Source organism: Dromiciops gliroides, chromosome 3 (genome assembly GCF_019393635.1).
Source record: "Dromiciops gliroides isolate mDroGli1 chromosome 3, mDroGli1.pri, whole genome shotgun sequence".
NCBI lineage: Eukaryota > Metazoa > Chordata > Mammalia > Microbiotheria > Microbiotheriidae > Dromiciops > Dromiciops gliroides.
The window spans coordinates 92,478,469-92,486,081 of record NC_057863.1 but is presented as its reverse complement, the minus strand read 5'-3'; positions in this window follow the sequence as shown (position 1 = coordinate 92,486,081).

Genomic DNA, 7,613 nt, shown 5'->3' with positions numbered 1-7,613 from the left:
TTTCAAGGAACATCTACCACATGTAACCTCTACTCTGCTAACTGCTTGTCTACTGGTCCTCACTGCTCTCAAGCCTGGCAAATCCTCTTCCATATTTGAATGAATGTGACATTTACAAGTTTCTTCAACTTTGTTATTATTTACTTTTTCAGTCATGTCTGACTCCTCACGATCCCACTTGGGGTTTCTTCAACTTACAATCACCCTTAAAAGGATATTGGAAAAAATGTTATACCATTAAATTGAAAGAACAGTGCTCTTTAAGCCAGAAAACTGAAAAGTTCATTAGGCTGGCTATCTCTGATCTATAAACATCACTCACCAGGACACTTGTCTTCTCCAATCAGAACAGCAAAACATCTTAGGCTGACACTTTGAGCAAGGTAAATTAGCCTAGCCAGCTCTTTACTCGCCAGGATTCTCTGTCTTCTAATTAAATCTTATCATCAGCTATAAAACCTCTTTCTCCTCTCTGCTTTTCCCTCTTAAATCAGAAGCAGCAATTCTTTACTAAGCATCCACTGGGCTTATTGCTTATTAAAAAAGGTGACAGACTTGACTCACTTTGTAGGTTGGAAAATATTTCAGAATATCTGCCATATGGTTCATTGAACTTCAAAGCAACAGAGTTTTTTCCCCTAAAACAAACAAAAAAAATAAGACACAAATTTAACATGTCAATCAAAGAGAGGTACATTGGTTTAAAAATTACAAGGGGCAGTGGCGGGGGGGGTGGGGGGAACAGTGTCACAGTGTCTCTAAAATTGTCTTCACAAAAAAATAATGTTTACACAACAGTTTGTAAAATAACAGATGTGGAATTCATAAGTTGTGGATACAAAAAAATGCATCTCATTGTCTACTGCTTATTAGTTTTGTTTCTAAAGGTGAAGATGAGACAGGTAGTTTAAGATACTTGAAGCAATGATAAAAATCTGGCTAGGACCTGGAGCTGTGATTTCATTAGCATAGGGAATTCCCAGGAAGGAGATGGAGGAGTGTAAAGAATTAATTGTTATTTGAGGTTTTTATGACCCCATCCTTTGCCTAGAATTAAAAAAAAAAAAAAAAACCTCGGCACCCACTGGCCTTTGGGGCTCTGCAAATGGCAAGGTGCTCCACCCACTGGTTGTAGCCATCACCATGGTGCTGGCACCTCACGTCATCACCACTCACCAACGCCTACATGGGCCTGGCAAAATTATAATGATTGGAAGCCCAGTGAGGGCAGTCATGTGACTGTCAAAGTGGCCAGCCAATTGGCTGGGGGCTGTGTGTGGTCAGCCTGGGATCTGCTGGGAAGAAGTAAGGCTTTTTCGCCATTCTAGCTTAAAGCTGGAAGGCGACAGGACGCTGCTGTGTGTTCTCAGCTTATTCCTGGGTGGTGGTATAGTTCAGGTGGTATGATTTCCCTTTCCCTATTTTATTTCCTTTCCCTTAATCCTACTGATCCTGTTTGTGTTTTTTTAAGTTCGTTCTTGTTAAATAAATCCTGCTCTGTTTTGAGGGAAGCTGTCTGTCTCCTTCCTTGCCCCAATATTGAGGCGAGCTGCTTAGCTAACACTTCCCAGTTAAAAATTGGTCCCCACAGTTGTTAAGCAACTTGATCAGTCACACAGCCAATAGGTGTTAGAGATGGATCTTGAAACCCAGTCTTCCCAACTTTGATGCCTGCTCTCATCATGCTACCTTTTGGTGATAAGAAATGATCGAGGATGAAATGATCAATGATAATGATGATGTTTAACAATAAGAAGAACAATTTGAACTACAAGTTAAGTATAACCTGAAATTGTCACAAGCAAGTCAACACATACCCAACGTAAATATTAGGATTTTGTACTAAGAAAAGGCAAAGTAAGGCAGCAAGCACTAGAGGTGGTAAGGATGTTGAGGAGATAGGAGATACCCTATATGTCAGAAAGTTTGAATGGTTAGCCTTGAGAAGATAAGACTTGATGAAGAGGGGGAAACCATGATAATTGTTTTCAAGGGCAGTCATTTATCCCATGGAAGATAGTTTAGATTTGTGCTATTTGGCCCTACTGGGCAGAACTGGAAATAATAGTTTTATAGAGTCAAATTCAGGCTTGATAGAAATTTTTTTTCTAACAATTACAACAGTTCAAAATGAGTTGCCTTGTGGGATAATGAGGTGTTCTTCATAGGAAACGGCAGTTTGACAGTCACATGACTGCCCTCACTGGGCTTCCAATCATTATAATTTTGCCAGGCCCATGTAGGCATTGGTGAGTGGTGATGACGTGAGGTGCCAGCACCATGGCGATGGCTACAACCAGTGGGTGGAGCACCTTGCCGTTTCCTATGAAGTTGCCTTGTGGGATAATGAGGTGTTCTTCAAATGAAAGGCTGTGACCCTTGTGAAGATTAAAAATGTTCTAAGAGATCAAGTGCCTGGGCAAACTAAAATCAGTTTTATTGACTACATCTGGAAAGCAGTCAATAAAAACAGACTCATTGTCCCCTTGGTTACCAAAGAGACCGCATAGCCACTTCTTTAGGTTTTTATGTTTTTTGAACAAAAGGTGGTCCTTCAAACAGCAATTAAATCTAATTGGTTAATGTGATGGGAGGCAGGTTATATTAAAATGAATGTCTTAGGGTATGTGACCTGTGTCACTCAAATTTTGATCAAAGAGGCATGAATTTCCATATCACTCTTCTTGATAACAGGGAGAATCAACACTTCCCCAGACCTGTCAGAGTAAACACAATGAGCAGGAATACACCTATCTGCCAAAACTTAGAATTTCTTTTACTGTGTGATTATATCTTGACCTGGGGAGATCACTAAGAAAAATTTCCCACACTGGTTGGTTTCTGGATGAGGAAGTAGAAGAGGGGAAAAACTTTGGTCCTAATATAATATTTAGTTATTAAATATAAGTGAGAAATTTTCATTTCTCACACAATCATCAAGTATGTTGTGGAAGTGATTCCTGTATGGATCTCAGTTAGACAAGAATGATCTCTGAGCTCCCTTTTACCATTGAAATTCTACAATTCTGTGACAGCATTCTCAGTTAAATACTTTAAAGGTAAAGAAAAAAAGCCAATTATACAAAAATATTCCTCAACTCTTTTGTTTCCCTGCCTCCCCCAACATACCCTGTATACTTCTGTACTGTTAACTCACACTAATCCTTAGGCTGGTAATATCCTCTTTATTCCTCTTCAACTGTTGAATTCCACCCTATCCTTCAACAAACATTTTAAAATTCTTTTTTATTTAAATTATGAAATTGACAAACATGAAGAAAACTACTGACAGAGTAACATGGAATTGATTTTTGCTTCTCTCCCCAATTTAAAGAAACATGTCAAGAATTTCATGAAAGCAGTTCAACTTAACTAACAGGCTCCCTTATTTATTGACTTCCCAGTCTCAATTTGTCGGTAACAGCTGTGGATGTTGTCTCTTTCAACACCCTATCTGAACATAGCAATTAAGGCCCATGATGAGAAATCATTGTGACAGGTACACTCTGGTTGGCACATCTGCTGGATTACGCATTCTGTTTACTGAGGATAAAAGGAGGAGAGGATGACTGCAGCACCATCATAATAATCATAGAGTTTTGTTTATTTTCTTGAATTGTTACAATATGAAAGTACTCTTCTTCAACCAGCAGATTCGGGATTGCAAAATGCCAGGGTCTAAAGTCACAGTTCACTGAGTCAGTGATCAATATTCTGGCACCATTTAGATGGTAGCTTTTAGTTGATCCCATCAAGCCATGATTACATCTACATAGAAGTACAGTTGTTAGAGATCCAAGTCATATCAATGAGCAGTGACTGCTTGAGTTTGCAAAAGTTTCAATTGAATATGAAATGTGTAGACACAGTCTAAATTTAAACTATTTCAAGTAGTAAGAAGCCTTTCTCCAGAATACCTGAATAATTGCATTTGTCTTCCCCAGCCAAGGAACATTAGGCATTTGTAAATAGCTATTGTGGAGTGGAAAGAACACTAGATTTGGGATTGAATGAATGACTGGAGTTTTAGTTTGGACCCTGCCATTTACTATTCATGGGAGAAGTGTGGATATTTCTCTGGTGAAATCCAGAGAAAGCACAGGGCATTCCTGATGATAGGTTGACTGGGACTGAGAAAGATGAACTCTTTATTAAATGAATCACCTCTCTCCCTGGTGTATAAAAAGTTCCTTCTTCCGGACTCCTTCATCACCTTTTCCCATCACATTTCCTTCTGTAACTTTAAAAGAAGTAAAGAGGATGGAATTTCTCTTCTTCCCCAATTCTCCCATGACAGAAATGAATAATGGCTTCCTTAGGTTAAGAACACTGCAAGGTCTCATATACTTGTCTACAGTTCATTGACTAAAGTTCTCTGAGAGTGGATTTTCCCAGTCCAAGAGATACCAAATAGCCACAGTATTGATACTCCTGCAGAAGCATATGGAAGAGGTGCAGCTAGGTGGTGCAGTGGAGAAAGCACCGGCCTGGATTCAGGAGGACTTGAGTTCAAATCCGACCTCAGACACTTGACACTTACTAGCTGTGTGACCCTGGGCAAGTCGGTTAATCCTCATTGCCCCCCCTGCCCCCCCCAAAAAAGCATATGGAAGAGATCCATTTCTCAACTTGGGCATCTGGATAGCCCAAGGGATCATCAGCTAGATCAATTGACTAAAGGTCAAATAATTTTATTTTAGGCCCACTTAGAGGACACAGCCAATCAGCAGCATTCTGTAGCAATTTAGGATAGATGTGTAACACCTTTCATAGGAGAGGAAAGGATAAAGGACAGGGGGAATCAACCAGGGAGAAAGGGAGATGGAAAAAGAAAGAGAAAAGGGGAGGGGGATTTCAGTAGAAATATTTGCCATGTAGTAGGTATAACTATTTATTAAAGAGGGAAACATTCTCTATTCAAGGGCAACAGAGAAGAGGAATCCAGCCATTTTTTTAACTATTAAAGAAGTCTTTTTGATCTAAGATAAAAGGGTTAAGTTAATCATTAAAAGTTCTAATTGTCTTCTATCAAGGATACTAAATAATTTTTACAACATCTGAATTTCCTTCTCCTTCTATAGTTATATTTCATTTCTTCTTCACTTACATATATCTTCAGCATTTTATATGGATGTTATTAGAAATGTGTTGAAATAAAGGATGTCCCATACCTGACATCCACGTGCTACCTTCAGGTCTTGAACAGGACCTATGGACTAATTTAATTCATATTTGAGAAAACCTAGACATGAGCTACACCAAGGTCAGTTTTTTAAGTTTTATTTTATTTATTTTTACAAGCATTTATCTCTCCCTCCCAGTGTGACCCCATCAACAATTAAAGACAAACAAAAAAGCCCATAAAAACATATACAGTTTGGCAAAACAAATTCCTACATTTTAAGTCCATCACCTTTCTGGCAGGAAGAAGTGGGTAGTGTGGTTAATATTCATCTCCCTGACTAATGGTTTATCATTGAATTAATCAGAATTCTAAAGTCTTACAAAATGTTTTTTCTCTCTAATGTTGTCATTACATAAATTATTTTACTAGTTCTATTTATTTCCCTCCACATCAGTTCAGAGGCCTCTCTGAAACTATTTTCATTTCTTATTGCAATAAGGTTTATTTTGGAGATTGCCTGGGATAATTCCAGATGGGGACAATGAGCAAAAGACAGAAGTTGACGCTGTTGGAGTTAATCCCCAGGATCAAATCCATTTCATGTGAGCCCAGTGTCTTAGAGGGCCCGGAGCCACAGATTGCACAGGAAGTTTTAAAGATTAAATAAGATAATGTTCAAAATGTAGCTTATTATTTTCTCTTATATTTGATCCTTCTTCTGATTTATCTTTTTCTGTCACTGACATCACCATTCTTTTATTCCTCTTTGTATAAAGCCGTGGAGTTAATTTTTATTCTTTCCCTCCTCACATTCCCTTCTAATATACAACCAGTCACTAGATCTTGTTAATTCTACTTCTGCAATACCTCTTTCCTCCATCCTCACCTCTCTTCCCATTGTCATTATCCCATAATAGATACTTATTACCTTCAACCCATACCATCACAATAGCCTCCTAACAAATCTTCCCACCTCCATTCTCTGCCTCCTCTTACCTGTCCCCACCTTTAGACCTTCAACAAATTCTATTCTTTATACTCATCCTAGAATTATCTTCCTTATGTACAGATATATTTTTTTCATTCCTCTGTTCAAAAATCTTGCATGGATATCTATTGTTGACTGAGTAAAATCAACTCTTTCTACTCATGCTCAAGGTCCTTCACACTTCATCCAAGCTGGATTATGGTGGTCCCCAAATATCCTCTGTGCTTCAATTCCATGAACATTTATTAAACTGCTACTATGTGCCTGGTATAGTGCTAAACCCTGGGGACACAAATAAGAAAGAGACAGGCTATGCACAAGAATAAAACAAATAAACAAAAAGAGACAGGATCTTCCCTTAAGGAGTTTATAATCTAACATGGGAGGATGAAACAAAACTGGGATTATGGAGTTCTGTGGAGTCAAAGTGAAGCAGAGAAGCCAATAGAAAATGGAGTTAGGAGGCAGCTAGGTGGCACAGTGGAGAAAGCACTGATCCTGGATTCAGGAGGACCTGAGTTCAAATCCGGCCTCAGACACTTGACACTTAACAAGCTGTATAACCCTGGGCAAGTCACTTAACCCTCATTGCCCTGCAAAAAGAAAAAAAGAGAAAAAATAAGAAGGAAAGAAAGAAAGGAAAAGGAAAAAAAGAAAATGGAGTTATCTGAAAAGTTGTGAGCCCTCTATAAAGAAAGGCTTTGGGAGGAGTTCACTGTTCCACCCTGCAGTCCTCCAATCAAAGGAGAGAAGTTGGAAAGGATGGCAAAATTATTTCCATTCTTTTGGTGTTGTAATATCAAATTATTTTCTAATTATTTCATCCCCTCCCCTCTTATAAGTGGCATATGACATATACACACAAAAATATGCTGTATATATGCATGTGCATGGATACATGTATGCTCCTATATCCTTTTATGTATAGAGATATATGTGTGTGTGTAGTGTGGATTTCACTGGAATATATTTTTATAATCATTTCAACCTAATTGGTTTCCCTTATAATCCTATGTATTTTATTAATTTTAAACAATTATTCTGAGAAGGGGTACATAGACTTTACCAAATTTTGTTTTCTCATGTCATATAGTTACTTCCTTTGTGAGCATAAATAATTTTTAAAATTTGATATAATACCTCCCGTGGCATCATCCATACAGGAAACACTTAAATATATTTCCAGACTCCAGTGGAGTAGAGGTGATGATGTGTTAGTTGGTTTAATTCAGTTAAGAAAGATAAGCCTAGCATACTGTATGTTTGATAAGTCCCTTGGCCTAGGTGATACTTCTCAGATTTTGGATCAAAGTTCCCGTGGAACTTGGAATAGAAAATTCAGGTTTAGGACTGAAAGCTTTTCATAATAGATAAATGTTTCTCATTAGACCATCTCAGGACACGAGAACCTGCTCCTATTACTTAATAAATGTTCTCAATTTGATGCCTTGCACGAGGGAAATAATGTTTCTGTTCCATCCTAAAATATGGTTGCATTAA